Raw genomic sequence first — 18,365 nt, forward strand, 5'->3', positions numbered from 1 at the left:
CACTCGACTCTCACAAACTTGGCGCCACCGTTCAGGTATTCTTCAACGACCAGGGGTACGACCTCAAGATCTCACCGGAGCCCCCGAACCACATTGGTCGCCCCCGGTACATCGATGATGACAACAATGGGGCGGTCATGGGGGGTGTCGGTGTCAAAACCGGCGGATCTCGGGTAGGGGGTCCCGAACTGTGCATCTAGGCCGGATGGTAATAGGAGGCAAGGGACACGAAGTTTTGCCCAGGTTCGGGCCCTCTTGATGGAGGTAAAACCCTACGTCCTGCTTGATTAATATTGAAGATATGGGTGTTACAAGAGTGGATCTACCACGAGATTAGAGAGGCTAAACCCTAGAAGCTAGCCTATGATATGATTGTATGTTGTGATTGTTGTCCTACGGACTAAAACCCTTCGGTTTATATAGACACCGGAGAGGGTTAGGGTTACACAAGGTCGGTTACAAAGGAGGAGATATCCATATACGCATTGCCTAGCTTGTCTTCCACGCCAAGTAGAGTCCCATCTGGACACGAGACGAAGTCTTCAATCTTGTATCTTCATAGTCTAACAGTCCGGCCAATGGAGATAGTCCGGCTGTCCGGAGACCCCCTAATCCAGGACTCCCATAGTAGCCCCTGAACCAGGCTTCAATGACGATGAGTCCGGCGCGCAGTTGTCTTCGGCATTGCAAGGCGGGGTCCGAATACATTACAGAAGAAGTTGAATATGAGGATAGTGTCCGACCCTGCAAAATAAGTTCCACATTCCACCGTAGAGAGAATAATGCTTTCGCAGATCTAATCCGCTAGCTTGTTTTGGCAACATGACGTTACGTCGTGGCCCGGTGATTACTCAAACCGTTTCTCTTAACCAGCTCCACACATAACGCGAGGCGTCTTCTTGACACGTCTTGCCAAAGCGGAGATCGTGTTCCCCTGATTACGGGATTCTCATTAATGCGGTTCGTGGGTAACCCAACCGTGTCTAGGACTCCTAGATTATAGCTAAGTCCAAAACGGCTACGGAGAGGACGCTTGATATTCACCCTCTTTATAAGGGGACAAGGTTTTCGCTTTTTCCCTCTCGTGCTCAACCAAACCCTTCCCCCACCTCGAGTTCTAACACCCAAAGCCCAGGTTAGGTGCTCCGGATCTTCAATCATGTCCGGATCCAGCCTTCAAGGCCGATGGATGCCCTCCTCCGTGACGGAAGAGGACATTAAGAAGTTGAGGGAGGCCAGATACCTGACCGCCGAGGTTTCGCATCGGCTGCCTGCCCGAGGGCAGGTCGTCCCTACTCCCAAACCCAACGAGAACGTTGTGTTCATCTCCCACTTCCTCCGAGGTCTAGGCCTCACTCTGGATCCCTTCGTCAGGGGCTTGATGTTCTATTACAGGCTAGATTTCCATGACCTAGCTCTGGACTCCTTTCTCCACATCACGACATTTATTGTCATGTGTGAGGCCTTCCTCCGTGTGACCCCTCACTTCGGCATGTGGCTCAAGACCTTTGAAGTACAACCGAAGGTGATCGAGGGGCAACATGCAGCGTGCAGAGGTGCATCAATAGGCAAGATGGCAGGAGCTCCATGGTCGAAAGGTTCCTTTCCAAAGGTATCCGAATTATGGCAACGGGAGTGGTTCTACGTCACGGCTCCCAGAAGTGCCAAGTGGGCGGCTGTCCCTGCTTTCCGCCCGGGCCCCCCACCACAACTGATGTCATGGATTAGCAGGGGCCTGAGCTGGGGTCCAGCCAAGGATGTGCCTATACTGCAAAGCCGCATCCGAGATCTCTTCGAGGGAGATTTCAATTTGGTTGCGGTAATACAAGTTATGCTGGTTCACCAAGTCCAGCCTTGCAAACGCCGGCCCCTGCGCTTGTGGGAGTTCAACCCAGAGGGACCACATGCCATTCAAAGTTTCCTCGGCCTGACGCACGAGGAGATGTACAAGTCATTCTTCGGACCTCAAGTGGAGTGTCCGGATATCACCGAGGATGTGGGCCTGAGCAGTAACCGCGCCGCCGAACAAGTAAGAAATCCTCTAGCCGTACACACTGTCTTTTATTCAAGGTTATTTTTGAGAGTTCGCCTTTTGACCAGGACTGGCTAACGAAGGTGAAGATGATTCGGTGTTTGGCCCCCCTCCCTGAGGGTTTGGAAAATCCGGTTTTGGAGAAGATGCTCGAGGTCGCACCTTGCCCGGAGCCCTTGAAGGAAGATACCGGGGGGGATAATACGGGTGAACGCGGGCCCCCATCGCTACCCGCTCCGACCGAGGGAACGAGCGTGTCCACGAAGGAGGACGACCGGGGGAGGAAAAGGACTGCTTCCAAGTATCCGGAAGCCGAAGCCTCCAAACGGGAGAGGAAGTCTCCCACGGAGGGTCCTGCCTCGGGGGGTGCTTTTGCCGCACAAAGTCCGCGAGGGGATCTGGCCTCCAACGAGTCGTAAGTGATCCAAAATATTTTAATAGTAAGAGTATGCTATCTTTTTCCTCTGAGAAAACAACCACCGCATATATCTTGCAGTTCAGGCCTCAGACCCTCTCAAATGAGTTCGTCTTTGGGGGATCTTCTTCCGGAGATGATGGAGAGCGAAACGCCTCCCCGGACTCCTCCGCTCCAGAAGCGGGCGACCCCGAAGGGTCGTCGCGGAGGGCCTCTCCGGATCCGGTGAGGCTAGAAGATAGTCCCGCAGACCCCAGAAGTCCCCACTGTCCGGCTCCCGAAGAGAGCATACGAAAGAGTCCGGCACCGTCTAGTGTGCGGTCGGACGTTCTGAGGGAGTTGGTGGGGCGAGTGGCCATCTCAGAAGAGCACCGTACGCTGATGGGTACGGTGATGGAGAGAATCTCGTCCGCTGAAAGCGGGTTACATGAAGCCTTTATGAGTCTATTAACAGGCTTTGAGGTATGTGAGATAATATGTGATAGTACTGCACATGTTATAGTAGCCCCTGAGACTCTGGTTGTCGTCGAGAACGGCGGCGAACAGAGGATCAAATTCCCAGGCAATAACCAATCTGCTTTTATGTGCAGGTGGTGGGAGCTCCGGTGGCTAGCCGGACTAGGGAGTTTGCCTAATTAAAACGGCAACTGGATGCGGCAGACACCGACATCGAGCTTGTTAACAAGAGGCTTGACGAGGCACAGGGTAAGTGTTATTATCCGGTGAACGCCACATAGTAAGAGCAGCATAATGCCAGTATCTTTAATATGTTGTGACTGTAGATGGGGTTGCCACCGTGGAAGCCTTGCGGGCGGAACTTGCCCGAGACAAGGAACAAGCGAGGAGTAGTAATGCGGCTGCTTTGAAGGCGGCCGAAGAGTTGAAAGCCGAGAAGACCGCACATTGTGACAGCCAAGAGAAGATGGCCAAGATGGCCGTAGAATTGAAAGACACTGCCGACCGTTGCCGGGTCCTTGAGAAAGAGAACCAAGCGAAGGCAACGGACCTTGAGAAGGCCGCGGCGGCAGACAAAGACACCCATTCTGCTATGAGAGCGAAGAAGGAGGAGCTGCGGGAAGCCGGGGATATTCCGGCTGGAAAACCCTTCATGTTATGGAGGAAGTTCGGAGATCCACGGTATGCCCCTCTGGATCGGCTGTGGAGCTCGGCAGATGCGTATATGGATTTGGCGGAGACCGCTGCCGATGCGGCCAAGTACTTCCAAGGTCAGACAGATCGTGAAGTGGACAAGCTGTTCTGGACGCAATTCCACGTTCCAGAGCGCCCGCTTTCATTGACTGACCAGCTAGCCGAATGGGCCGAACTGAATAGGTTGTCCGGACTCGCCATGAGGTCTGTTGTGGATCAATTATGGCCGGAAGGGCCTAAGCCGAACATCTATTTCAGCTTAGTGCAGTAGCTCCTTGATGCGGTGCCGCGCATTAATGCGATGAAGAGGTCGGCGTGCATAGAAGGCTCGCGGATGGCCCTTGCCCGTGTTAAAGCATACTGGGCGGAGATGGACGCTACCACTGTTGCGGCGCAGGGTTTGGCCATAGGCCGTGTGGCTGCCGAACACTATTTCGAGGAAGTTCTCGAGGGTGCTCGTTTGATAGAGGCCCAGTGCTCGAAAAATATTATGTTTGAGTGATATGTATTCTCATTATAAACATAATGCTTTTATGAAGTTTTTATAAGGCTGTGTTTATACTTTTGCCTGAAAGTAGTATGATGCCTCCTGTGCGGCCGTTTATGTATACATGTGTATAACCTGAAAGATTGCAGCCGTCGGCTTCAACCCCGACGCATATAATGCGGAGGTGCTCGCAAAAAACGCGTGTTCACACTTAACCCAATGTCTTGGTCCTGATAAGGAGGTGATAGCGCAGCGAGCGAGGCAACCGGACTATAATGCTTGAACACTTTCACTTAGCCATAGGAGTTTGACAGTGGGGCTACTAGATAGCCCCTGGTGGCTCCGCACTCTCCCGATCGCGGGGTGCACATATGCCTGGCCGGAAAACGGCCCTTCGTTAAGGTGGAGGAATTCTAACATTCCGATAGGTCATCGAGTGGTTGACCAGTCTCACGTTATATCATGACAGTCAGTTTTCGGCTTTCTCTACTGAGGCGCTCGTCCGGATGAACCAGGGCACAATCACAGTAGTTCTCCTGATGCTACCTTAGCCGGCAAAGCGGAACGTAAGGCACCAAAACACAGGAACCGGGCAAACCCAACATTTGACCAAAGACAATGATTCGGAGCTGATGCATATAAGGCCGAACTCGCGACGCCAAACACTCCCTAAGGTATTCGGTCTTTATGGTATAAACCGGGCCGAAATAGTGCCGCTTGTAAGGAGCCCCTTGTGTCCAGGTACGTGCGTTATTCTGACGTGGCCACATGCCAAGACGTCAGCATCCTTCTCAATTGTGCTGAGAATTCGGTGGATATGTATCAACAAGAGACAGTAAAAAAGGTTTACGCAGGGTCTTAATCTGAAAAGAATCCTTGGAGCGGGTCCCTGCTGCACGTCTACGCCTGTGTCTCCGTTGTGCCGTATCCTGGACGGGTGTAGCACGATGATTATCTGTAAAAGAGAGGAGCTTAGGTAAAAAAGCTGTCGTGCAAAAGGATAGTTTTTTAAATAAACCATGTAGAATTCAAGGTGAGTAAGAATTGCCACTTGCCTGCGCACGTTGAGCCCCTTGTATTGTAATAGGGGACCTGCTAATTAGTTGGTGAGGCCGTTTTTAGTGTGCGGCTGTTAAGGCAGCCGCACGCTCTTCGGCGCGCAGAAATCGCTTAATATTTCCGTTCACTGTAATGATGCCACGTGGACCGGGCATCTTGAGTGTGAGGGAAGCGTAGTGTGGTATTGCATTAAAGCGAGCGAAAGCTTTGCGTCCGAGTAGTGCTTGATAGCCACTTCGGAACGGAGCGATGTGGAAGGTTAGATGTTCGCTACAGAAGTTATCGGGGGAGCCGAATATAATGTTTAGTAGCAGGGAGCCCGTGCAACGAGCCCCTGGGCCTGGCGTTACTCCTTTAAAGGTAATATTGCTATGGCGAATTTTTGTTGGGTCTATCCCCATTTCGCGGATTGTATCCTGGTATATCAGGTTTAGACTACTGCCACCGTCCATCAGGACTCGTGCGAGGCGATATCCATCAATTATTGGGTCTAATACCAGGGCAGCCCATCCTGCACGCCGGATACTTGTTGAGTAATCATGATGGTCAAAAGTGATCAGTTGAGACGACCAGTGGCAGGACTCCGCGGTGATAGGCCTTCGGGCGTATTTTTCTGGGAGTGCCGTTTTGTTTTTTCCATTGATCACGTGTAGCACGTTTACTGTTTTTACTTCTGGTGGAAATTTCTTTTGTTCCCCAGCGTCTCCCTTGAGAGGCTCATTCTCATCTTCGCTTGCTGTATCCTCCCCCTTGTGTACGGCGTTGAGCTTGCCGGACTGCTTGAAGACCCAACATTCTCTGTGGGTATGATTGACTGGTTTGCCAGCGGTGCTATGGACCTGACATATTTGGTCCAGAACTTTATTTAGGCTGGACAATTCGTCTCTGGCGCCTTTAGAGGGCGGCTTCTGACCTGGCCGAGAGCTTTTGAATCCGGCGTTTACTGTCGTGCTCTTCGTGCTGTCTCCTTTGTTCCGGCGTTTGTTATTGTTGTTGCGCCGTGATTTCCCGTTTCCATCTCTAACTTCAGATGTACTAGGGTCGCTGGTGCTGCATCTGGCTAGCCAGCTGTCCTCACCCACGCAAAAGCAGGTCATGAGGCTTGTTAATGCTGCCATCGTTCTTGGCTTTTCTTGGCCGAGGTGTCTGGCGAGCCATTCGTCACGGACGCTATGTTTAAAAGCTGCCAATGATTCGGCGTCCGGACAGTCGACAATTTGGTTCTTTTTAGTAAGAAACCTGTTCCAAAGTTTTCGGCCGACTCTCCGGGCTGTTGAGTTATATGGCTCAAATCATCCGCGTCCGGAGGCCGGACATAAGTTCCTTGGAAATTTGCCCGAAAAGCGTCTTCAAGCTCTTCCCAACTTCCAATGGAGTTTTCGGGGAGGCCTTTAAGCCAGTGGCGGACTGGCCCTTTGAGCTTGAGGGGTAAGTACTTGATGGCGTGGAGATCATCTCCTCGAGCCATATGGATATGGAGGATATAGTCCTCAATCCAGACCCCAGGGTCTGTTGTTCCGTCGTATGCCTCTATGTTCACGGGTTTGAATCCCTCTGGAAATTCATGGTCCATCACCTCATTGGTGAAACATAGGGGGTGTGCTGCACCCCTGTATCTGGGTGTACCGCGTTGTTCGGATGTTTGTTGTGTTACATTGTAAGCTGGGGCGCGCTTGCGTGGTCCATAGATGGATCTGGTTGCGCCGTCCTTTTGGTGCGAGCCCTCGCATGGGTCGCGTATTGACTTGTGAGTGGCGTTGCTTGCCGCTTGATGTTGGCCGTGAGGTCGTCTATCCGGCCAGGTGGCCGTTTTGATTTTTGGTTGTGAGGGGACTGAGGCCTCCTCATCGAATTCAGGTAGCAATTTCCACTTTGGGTAGCTCTTTGTGGGGCGATTATCACCGTACTTCGCTGCTGTGTTGGGTACTTTACTCCATCTGATTTGGAGTGTGTCCTGCGCAGCCTTGAGCCGTTGCTTCTGCTTTTTTAGGCTCCTCGCGGTGGCAACAAGCCTTTGACGGGCATTCTGCTGCTCCGGGTGCCTGTCCGGTGTTGTGTCGTCCGGACTATTATCTTTGATAGAATTGGTTTGTTCGGTTTGATTTTCCATATTGCCATGGTCCGGCAGTGATTCGCCCTGCTCCAACGCTGGGTCTGTGTGGTCGTTATTTCTGGCGAGGCGGGATTTGGGGCGGCGCTTGCGCCGCCGCTTTGACTACTTCTCGAGGGAACGAGCCTTCGGTGCGTCCTTTCGTTCCTCGTCGTTGTTTTCTTTTGGTGTGTCCACCATGTATACGTCATATGATGAAGTGGACGTCCGGTGCCCTGTGGGCGGTGGTTCATCTTCGCCTCCCGCATCGTTGTCCATACCGTCGACATCTGCGGAGTCGAAGTCGAGCATGTCGGTTAAATCCTCGACAGTGGCTGCAAAGTGGGTGGTGAGTGGGCGTCGAATTTCTTCGCCGTCCGCATCCCAATCCTATTGGCCATAGTCCGGCCAGGGCTCTCCTGACAAAGAGAGAGACCTTAGTGAATTCAGGATGTCGCCGAAGGGCGAGTGCTGAAAGATATCCGCGGCGGTGAATTCCATGATCGGCGCCCAATCGGATTTGAGTGGCGGGGGCGTAGATGATTCTGGGTCCGGAAGAGAGTCCGGCACCTTGGAGTCACGGGCCATGCGGAGGATTATGTTGATGTTTGGCTCGATCACCGTCGAGACTGCAGCCCCTGAGGCAGTGTCTAGCCACCCATCCTCGATTGGCGCAGTTGGCTCCAAGGTGAGGGTCGGAGCTGATGCGGGCGCGGCCTCCGGGGTACCGTCCGGTGGCAGAGCTAGGTCATACCTATCGCGATAGTGTGGCACGCCCGGCTGTGGCTCAAATCCGTCGAAGATCAAGTCCCCACGGATGTTGGCCGTGTAATTCAAACTTCCAAATCTGACCTGATGGCCAGGGGCGTAGCTTTCAATCTGCTCCAGATGGCCAAGCGAATTAGCCCGCAGTGCAAAGCCGCCGAATACGAAGATCTGTCCGGGGAGAAAAGCCTCACCCTGGACCGCATCGCTACCGATGATAGTAGGAGCCATCAAGCCTAACGGCGACGACACAAAGGAACTCTCAATGAAAGCACCAATGTCAGTGTCAAAACCGGTGGATCTTGCGTAGGGGATCCCGAAATGTGCGTCTAGGCCGGATGGTAACAGGAGGCAAGGGACACGAAGTTTTACCCAGGTTTGGGCCCTCTTGATGGAGGTAAAACCCTACGTCCTGCTTGATTAATATTGAAGATATGGGTGTTACAAGAGTGGATCTACCACGAGATTAGAGAGGCTAAACCCTAGAAGCTAGCCTACGGTATGATTGTATGTTGTGATTGTTGTCCTACGGACTAAAACCCTTCGGTTTATATAGACACCGGAGAGGGTTAGGGTTACACAAGGTCGGTTACAAAGGAGGAGATATCCATATACGCATTGCCTAGCTTGCCTTCCACGCCAAGTAGAGTCCCATCCGGACACGAGATGAAGTCTTCAATCTTGTATCTTCATAGTCTAACAGTCCGGCCAATGGAGATAGTCCGGCTGTTCGGAGACCCCCTAATCCAGGACTCCCACAGGGGGCGACTACTCCGGCCGCTGCCACCACCGATCAGACCCTGATGATGACGAGGACTCCGACCGCAGCCGCTCCCCCTTAAGGGACCCCCTTGCTTCCTTACCGAGTAGGGGCACCTCGGGGCTGGAAGCCGCCTGCACGACGGCGACACTCCTTCTTTTAACTGAGCCCTCGAGGGCCATCTTCGACATACAGAGCCCCACTGCCTCCGCCGAGAGTGAAGTGTCGGGCGCAGGCCTCCTGGTCGTCCCTTCATCCTCTCCTCACTCATCCACCTCGCCGACGCTCTTCACCACCACCGGGATCGGGAATCCCAACGCTGGGGTGGCCCCCACACAACCCCTGGTGAGGCCTACCTCTCTCCTGTACTTTTAGCTTGGGCCTCCACCTGGGATGTCGTCCATCACCGCGCCTCCCCCGGCCCATCAACAGGATGGGTGTGACCTCTCGGACCCGTCGGCCTCTTCTAGAGACGGGGCGGCCCAGATGTCTCAACCCTTGGGGCTGGCCGCCACGCTGCCCCCGTCTGCTGCCCTTGAGGTGGCGGGACCTGCCTAGGAGGGGCTCGTGTCCTCGCTTCCTCGCCCATCGTCTCCGCCTCCGCTGCTGCAGCCCGCGATCTGCCTCGACCGTCCTGCAAGTGACACTACTCCTACCTCCCTGGCGACTGTGGTGGTGAGGATAGTTGCAGAGGTGACCACTCCGATGGCCTCCCATCCTCATCCTCCATGTACTGCAGCCTACTCCAGGCGGGTTAGGTTGGCTTAGACCTCAATGACCGCCTCCTGCCGCAGCTGTCAGCTGGACGCGGCTAGACCAGTGGGTAGCCCGGCTCCATCCATCCCCAAGTGGGTGGAGCTCTGGGCGGCGACCCGGAACCTCGAGATAGGTACTCCAGACTTCATTGCCAGTTCATAAAATTGTTCATTCTATGCTCTTGAGTCAGTTCCGCTCGGTTACCTAGCTAAGGTAGCATCAAACTCTATGATTGTTTTCAGGGGGGAGGTAGGTCCCCCCTTAGTCGAGATTGGCGTGATTCGGGCTCGAGAGTTTCTTGATGGGAAGCTAGCGGAGTCTCGCGCTCACTTGCTTAGGGCTGCGAACCCCGAGGCGTCCTCCTCCCCACCCCAACCCTGTTACCTCTGTGTTGGTGGTTCAAACTCGCGGCCGCGCCCGATTCCGCATGGATTCCATGCGTGCGCAAAGTGCCTCCCTCGTCTTGGGGTCAAGCAGCCCCCTGATGGCCCCTTGATGCGGACTCTCTTCTGGAACATCCACGGTTTCGGCCAAGATGGTCGATGTTGTCAACTCATCGTGTATATGCGTGATGAGCAAATCGACATCGTGGCCATCCAGGAAACCTTCTGTTCAAAGTTTGCCCTCCCGGAGCTGGAACGGTTGAGCACCCACCTGTTTGTGTGGCATTGGCTCCCTTCTAGTGGGACCACTGGTCATTCCGGTGGCATCCTTTTAGGCATGAAGGATGCCACCTTTGAGGTGGGTAGCATGGACCGATGTGAGTTTTTTTGTCAGCATGGAGGTCTTCGAGCGGACTCTTAACTTTAAATGGGAGATAGTCATAGTTTACAGCCTCGACGACCACCGGCGCTCTGAAGCTTTCCTCGACAAGCTTCGCAGAAAGGTCTCGGCCGCCCAGCTGCCGCTGGTGGTGGGTGGGGACATTAACCTTCCGCTCAATTGAAGACAAAAATAATAATCTGGTCAACCTTCCTCAGATGCAGTTGTTTAATGACTGCTTCACCGATCTCGAGCTCTGAGAATTAGACAGAGTTGGTGCCAGGTTTACCTGGACCAACCGCCAGGCCGACCCGACTAGGACTGTCCTAGACCGCATCTTGGTGTCCCCTGAGTGGGAGCTTCTTTGCCCTATAGCGTCCCTACGGGCAATCACGAGGATTGAGTCTGACCATGTTCCTCTCCTCCTGTTCTCGGAGAATGAGCGCCCTCCCCAACATGCGCTTTCGCTTCGAATCCTTCTGGTTGAACCAGTTGGGATTTGTTGAGGCCGTTGGCGCGCGGTAGGAGGCGGCGCGCGCCTCTCCTCACCGGTCTCTCTACGCCGTGGACTCCTATCACTTCTGCGCTAAGAGCGCTCGCCAGTTTATGGAAGGTGGGGAGCCAACCTTGGTAGGAACATTCGTGATAGGAAGAAGGCTTTTCTCGACTCCATCCAGGCACTTAACCTTAGGGATGATACATCGGGCCTTTCGGCCAACGAGTGGCTTCTACGCCATGATCTTAGGACCCGCTCACGGTCATTTACACCGATGAGGAGGCCTACTGGCGTCAGCATGCAACCCAGAAGTGGGTTCTCAAGGGAGACACGAATATGGCATACTTCCAGGCCATAGCCAATGGACGAAGACGCCGAAACACCATCCCCCTCTTGTGGGACGGTGAGACCCTCCTCCAACAGCCGGCTGACATTTGCGCGCACGTGGATGGGTTTTACAAAGCCCTTTTTCTCGCCCTCCCCTCACGGAGGCTTGGCCTTGGCCCCCGATATCTAGGCCGAGCACCAGCACATCTCGGGGGCCGAGAAGGCAACCATGACAACCCTTTTTCTGAGGAAGTCTGGATGGCCATCAAGCGCATCAATCCGATAGCCGACTCAGACCCTAATGGCCTCCCAGTTAAGTTCTTCCGGACGTTCTGGAGAGTCATTAAACATGACGTGATGGATCTCTTCGAGGAGTTCTATGTGGGCTCCATTGATGTGACCTAACTTAACTACAGGATCATCACCCTCATTCCGAAGGTTCCTGAGGCTTCAGACATCCGCTAGTTTCCCCCGATCACGGTGATCAATGTGATCTTCCGCATCCTGGCAAAGTGGTACGTCAATAGGGTGACCTCACTGGCTGACTGTGCCACCCATCCAAATCAGTCGGCCTTCATCCAAGGCTGCTATTTTCTTGATGGGATCTTGGTATTCCATGAAATTCGCGCCAAAAGCCAGAAGGCGGTATTCCTGAAAATCGACTTTCATAAAGCCTATGACACGGTCCATTGGCCCTTCCTTCGGGAAGTTTTGCTCCGCAAGGGGTTTGATGATTGTTGGGTCACCCAAGTCATGCAGATGGTTTCATCCGGTCGTACCGCGGTTAACATCAATGCGGAGATCGGCCGTACTTCCTGCTACTTGTGAGTTGCATTGGCATTTCCTCAAAGAGGAGAGGATGATGCAGTATAGTAGAGATCTCATTTAAGAACCAAGGTTATCAATCCAGTAGGAGAACCACACAAGACCTCGTGAACAACACCTACACACAGAATAACAAATACTTGCACCCAACACAAACAAGGGGTTGTCAATCCCTTGGCGGTCAATTGCAAGGATCAAATCTCGTAGTGATAGATAGATAAACGAAAACAGAAAATAAAATAACGGTACATAAATTGCAGCATTTTTGGATTTTAATATATGATAAACATAGACCCGGGGGTCATAGTTTTCACTAGAGGCTTCTCTCTTGAACATAGCATATGGTGGGTAAACAAATTATTGTTGGGCAATTGATAGAAAAGCACATAGTTATGACGATATTCAAGGCAACGATCATGTATATAGGCATCACGTCCGACATAAGGAGACCGACTCCTGCCTGCATCTACTACTATTAATCCACACATCGACCGCTATCCAGCATCCATCTAGAGTACTAAGTTCATAAAGAACGGAGTAACGCCTTGACCAAGATGACATGATGTAGACAAAGTAAACCCAATTAATATGAATAAACCCCATCTTTTTATCCTTAAAGGGAATGATACAAATACGTGTCATGTCCCTTTCTGTCACTGGGATTGAGCAACGCAAGATCGAACCGATCACAAAGCACCTTTCCCATTGCAAGATACATCAATCTAGTTGGCCAAACCAAACAGATAAATCGGAGAGAATACAAAGCTATAACAATCATGCATAAAAGAGTTTAGAGAAGACTCAAATAATATTCATGAATAATCTGATCAAAAACCCACAATTCATCGGATCCCAACAAACACACCACAAAAATTATTACATCGAATAGATCTCCAAGAGCATCGAGGAGAACATTGTATTGAAGATCAAAGAGAGAGAGAGAGAGAAGCCATCTAGCTACTAGCTATGGACCCGTCACTACTGCAGCATGCTGCTAACGCGACACTACGATCAGAGACCATTTGACGAAACTATGTGCGATGCATTAATCGCAAACGGTTATGTAAAAAAACCATAAAAAAGATGCAAAACGTTTGCGATGAAGGATACACCAAACACGGTTCAGATTTTAGTTGCGTCTGCGTTGTGAGGCATACGGTTCAGTTCAATGAACTATTTGCAATGAGGCAGAACAAAAGAAACGGGCATCCAGATGAAGGGGTGTGTGATATACGGCATATAGTTCACTTGGATAAACTGTTTGTGATGAGGCAGAACAATAGAAACAGGCAACCAGATGAAGGTGTGTGCAATATACGGCATACAGTTCACTCGGATGAACTGTTTGCGTTGAGCCAAGAGAACAAAAATGGTTCAACTTAACAATATGTGTGTGATACGCGGCAAACAGGTCTGTAATCAGAAATGTGTGGGAAGACCGATAACAACACAGACGATTCATGTTAACTAGTCATGTGTGTCGTGAGCAAACGATTGCTGGTATATAATTGTCAGTGATTAATGAAATCATCACCGACGGGTTCCATCGTTTAGTCCATGTGAGATGTGATTTGCTCTGTCTACAGAGCATCAACATATATACTTAAAAAGACAGCATTGCATAACCAAATTAAGTATACAATCACACAAGTGACTACGCACATAACATTTCCACACACCAAAGTAAGCAATTACATGCATACTAAACTAGGAGAAACGAGGATCTTGTCATCTACTTGTTGCGATGATGCTTGCCATTTCTCTGCTTCCGGCTGGATCCCTGGTCGTTTTGGGGAAGAGGGCATTTCCTCATGTCAACAATCCGCCTGTACATTTTGTAGCTCGTGTACGCCTCCTTGGCCGCGTACACGACGTGAGCTCTGTCGAGTTTCTCCATCCAGGCTGAGTGCTAGGCACGCTTGTCCTTGTTGCAGGAAGCCTTCATGTCTCTCTAGTAGGGATCGATGATGGCCTCAGCGAGATAAACCAATGAGTCCTTCTCATGCTCGTTGCTGCCCCAGATCTTGTATTGGCCCTGGATGTCGCAAGATTCTGGCAGGTGATGTCCGAATTCTTAAGCACCTTTACATCGTTGGTGATGTCCACCGTAGCGAACATGCAGTGAGGGCTGTTGACAAACCTGGCGAAACGCTCTCAAGGCCTTGTGGCCAGGCAGTAGTGGTAGATGGGGACATGATTGCGCACGCACATCTGGGCGATGACGACCTTGGGACGAGACCCGGCATGAGCGCGGGTGTACTCTAGGTCGAAACCAACCACCTTGTACTTCTCCTCAGTAAGAAACAGCTCCATGAGGTGGATGGACTGCTCCACCCAGACCGGGTTGTTGGTGTACACCACCGGGAGCTCCGTGAACCTTCTATGGGTGTCCACCATGGCATGCACGGTGAACCGCTGCTCGTTGTTGCCAGCCGCTCGAAGCGCCATTGGATCCGCGCAGGATACCCTCTAAGAATTTGTCGTGGTGGGTGTGCTTCTTGCAATGGTGGGACGCGATCAAAAGGTTGAAGAGACACAAGGGTTAAATGGCTGTTGTAATAAATGGGGGCCATCCGGCCTGTAATTGTCACGTCTTGTTACCGCTTTCATAGCAGAGGATTCCACTGCACGCTTGACAACACCGCACACGTTTCGTTTGACCATGCTGGGCTCCCGGAAGGAGCCTGTGGGGAACAGACGGTCCTGAGGAGCCTGTGGACCATAGGGGCTAGGATGAGGTCTTGGACCAACAAACGGTGGCCTGCGGGGACCACGGGGTGGGGTGATGCCTCCCACATCACGCCAATCCACCATTTCTGGCAGAGCTGATCTCACAGGATACAGATCCCTTGTATCCATACATCCAGCTTGCACCGCAGGTGCAAACCGAGTCAATGTGGCCCAATGATCAGCACGGGTATTGAAAAGCTCCAGCCTCAAGGCCCGATTCTCTCAGTCCTTATCTTCGAGCATCTCGGCAGTGGTACGAGTTAATGAGTCCTCCTGAGTGGAGTCAGCATAGATAGCCTGAAGATACCCTTGCGCTCCCGGAAGTGAAGCTGGCATGTAACGGAAGTCGGTGTTCCGAAGCAGGCCAGTCCGGACTCGCAAGATGGTCATCATGGAATAGGCAGCATCCTACACAGCCATCTCAACAGTAACCCCGAGTCCATAGGAACAGTGAAGGGGCTTGGTAGATCCAGGATAAGAAGGAAATATCCTGACGGTGCAGAGATATTGGCTTTGATTAAAGTCGCGGAACTGCTCTTCAACGGTGTATTCGGGATACCAACGGTAGCCCGTCTCGATCATTACCCGGACTAACATAGCAGTATGACCGGGCACGTCGAGGCACCGGGTCAGGCGAACCACTTGGTTTTGAACACGGTTGGCCATCAGAAAGCACAACCACAATGCAAAGACATCAGAATTTCTAGGGAAAATTGGATAGCATAACAGCTGTAAATGCTCAGAAAAAGATTTGATACATCCACAACAGTTCGCAATACCACTCAACAACATCATATCAAGATTCTGATCCAATTAGCAACATACTAAAATAGTAGAAACTGAACTGGGGCTTGTAGCATCAATCCTATAAGCTACTACGGATTAGTAACACGTGAACCTGATAGAAGGAGAGAACCTAGTCCTTAACCCACGTTGAATGAGAAGAGAATGACTCAGATCAGAGGCATAGGGTAAAGGAGTAAAAGAGCCTTACGTTCCCTCCCACAATCAATTCCCCTACATATAACTAAAGCATTTCTAGACTCGACATCGACCAGTTTGGCTCAACGAACCTACATGCAGTCCAGCTCTGATGCCAACGTTGTCAGGACCCCGATTCCAAGTCACATCAATCTAGCCGGTAACACCTCATATCACTTCGCGGCCTCACGCACGGTATCCACGGGTGTCGCCTTACCATGGCCCGGGACCGTTTGTGCCTTTTGGCTCACGTATATGATAGTGTCGCTAGCATCCATATGACAGAGAACCCGGGCCGACATGGCTAGTCATGAACCCAAAGCGGCACAGACCTATGGAGACAGGCATACATGAATCACATCGAGCATGTCGGTCATCAGCGATTGATTCCGGGCTGTAGCACTGGGCTAACAGGACTCCGGGGAACCCGGGCTGTAGCAGGCTAGGCAGGACTCCGGAAGTCACAGCGTGACATTTCCCCGAAGGGACAGACATAGGAACGAAGTGAAACACATGCCGGCCAGTCAAGTGTCCTGAACAGTAGTGCTAGGCTAGCAGGACTCCCGTGAACCGGGCTGTAGCGGACTACTATGGCTCGAGGAACACTAGACTACATTTCCCCATAAGAAAGGTTGCCAAGGATAAACAACTAGATTGTCGGATCCCACTCATACCAAGCATTTCAATCATACACACAATATGCCCGATATGAGTACATACAACATGGCATCACAACAAAACTCTACAACTCAAGTACTTTATTTAAAGGCTCCAGGGAGCCATACATAACATGTTCATACAGATAGGGGTCACATGACCCGACACTCAAGTCATACAAACACACAAGCACATGCGGAAGCAACCAGTCTGAGTACAGACTCTAGAAAGAAAGAAGGCTTCTCGAAGCCTGTCTATCTACATAGGGCCCTCCATGGCCAGGATCACCACCTGGGTGGCTAGTCACTCGTCGACGTCAAGGTCTACGTAGAACCCATCGGAGGGGGCGGTGTTGTCGTCTGAAAATAGTAATTAAGCAAACATGAGTACAAAGGTACTCAGCAAGTCTTACATCAGAACCTACTATACATGCTTATTCTCAAGAAGGTGGTGGGGTTAATGCAGCAAGCCAGCTTTGACTCTTGGCTAAGCTATCCTACGGAACTTCACCAGTAAAATAGTTTTCGCACACGAGTCCACTACTCACCAACACAATACTCCATCGGGGATCCTCCCTCGTCATCCTACGAGAGGGCCATCCTCGGTGCTCACACTTATCTTGAGTCTTTTATTAGTACCCATTAACTTGTCTATGAACTGTATAGGCAACCAAGTAGTCCTTTACTGCGGACGCGGCTATTCGAATAGTTTTATACCCTGCAGGGGTGTACTTCTTCATACACGCTTTCACCACTTACCGCCGTTTACACGACATGTACTCGGCAACCTTCAAGCGGAAGCCCAGCGAGGGTGTCGTCCACGGCCTACCTAAACACTTAAGTCTCTAGTCCAGGTTTATCGCCTATCCAGGTTCCATCCGCAGGGAGTCCGGCCGAGGTTTCCACATACGGCCCCGAACGATGTGAACAGGGATCCCGAGACACCAAACGGGTGACTCGGTACACCGTGCCACGGTGTATCTACCGCAACATAGCCCACCCCTAGGGTCAGCGCTACGCACGACCGCCAACACATAACCTACAAACACCAGAAACTATTTGCAACTCCTGGACAGAGTACTAGGGTGGTTAAGAAGCCGAGAGGGTCAATTAAGGATCCCAATGCATGGTAGTAGCTGAATCTTAAATCACACATATAGATCTCAGTTCTTAGGGACGGCCTCAATGAAACAACCCACCATGTACTCCTACATGGCCTCTCATCGATACCTTTACCAAAACATGTTCAACACATCCCTCACATTACCGGCATAAGCATTTCACTCTGGCCCATCACCCAGATGAACCAGACCTGACACAACTCTAAGCATAGCAGGCATAGCAAGGTAGGAATCACATACATGGCTCAATCAACTCCTACACATGCTAGTGGGTTTCATCTAGTTACTGTGGCAATGACAGGTCATGCAGAGGATAAGGGTTCAACTACCGTAGCACACAGCAGTTTGAATCGCGTTGTCTTAATGCAGTAAACAAGAGCAGAAGTGAGAACATGGGTTTGTATCGGAATGATCAATGGTTGCTTGCCTGATGGAGTGGTAGTGGGATACTGCCCTTCAGTTGGATACTCGTGAATATCCTCAGAGGCAGAACCTACCACGAAGAACACATCGGAACACAATCAACACATGACGATATGCAACAATATGATGCATGCTATGACATGGCAATATGAATGTGTCTTGGCCTAATGCAAGCTATAACAGAAAGGAATGAACTCATTTGAATCAAAGATTCAAATATTAGCTCATTAAACATGGCCTTAATAGTGCATTTCCTTATTCTGCTTAAACAGCAAGGTAAACTTGTTTTGTCATGCATGAAACCATTACAGATGGATAGATTGAATTTTTCTGATCATTTTTCATATATAAATCTTTGCATTTGGAGCTATGGTTGATTTTCTATGATTTTTAGAAGTTTTAACTATTTTCTGGAAATTCCTGAATAAAAATAAATCCAGAAAATGCATTACTGCGTCAGCATTGCGTCATGCTGACCTCAGCAGGTCAAAGGCGCCAGCCCAGGTCAAACCTGACTGGTGGCCCCTTCTGT

The sequence above is a fragment of the Triticum urartu genome, chromosome 3A (assembly GCF_056163025.1).
Source record: "Triticum urartu cultivar PI428250 chromosome 3A, HENAU_Tu73, whole genome shotgun sequence".
Taxonomy (NCBI): domain Eukaryota; kingdom Viridiplantae; phylum Streptophyta; class Magnoliopsida; order Poales; family Poaceae; genus Triticum; species Triticum urartu.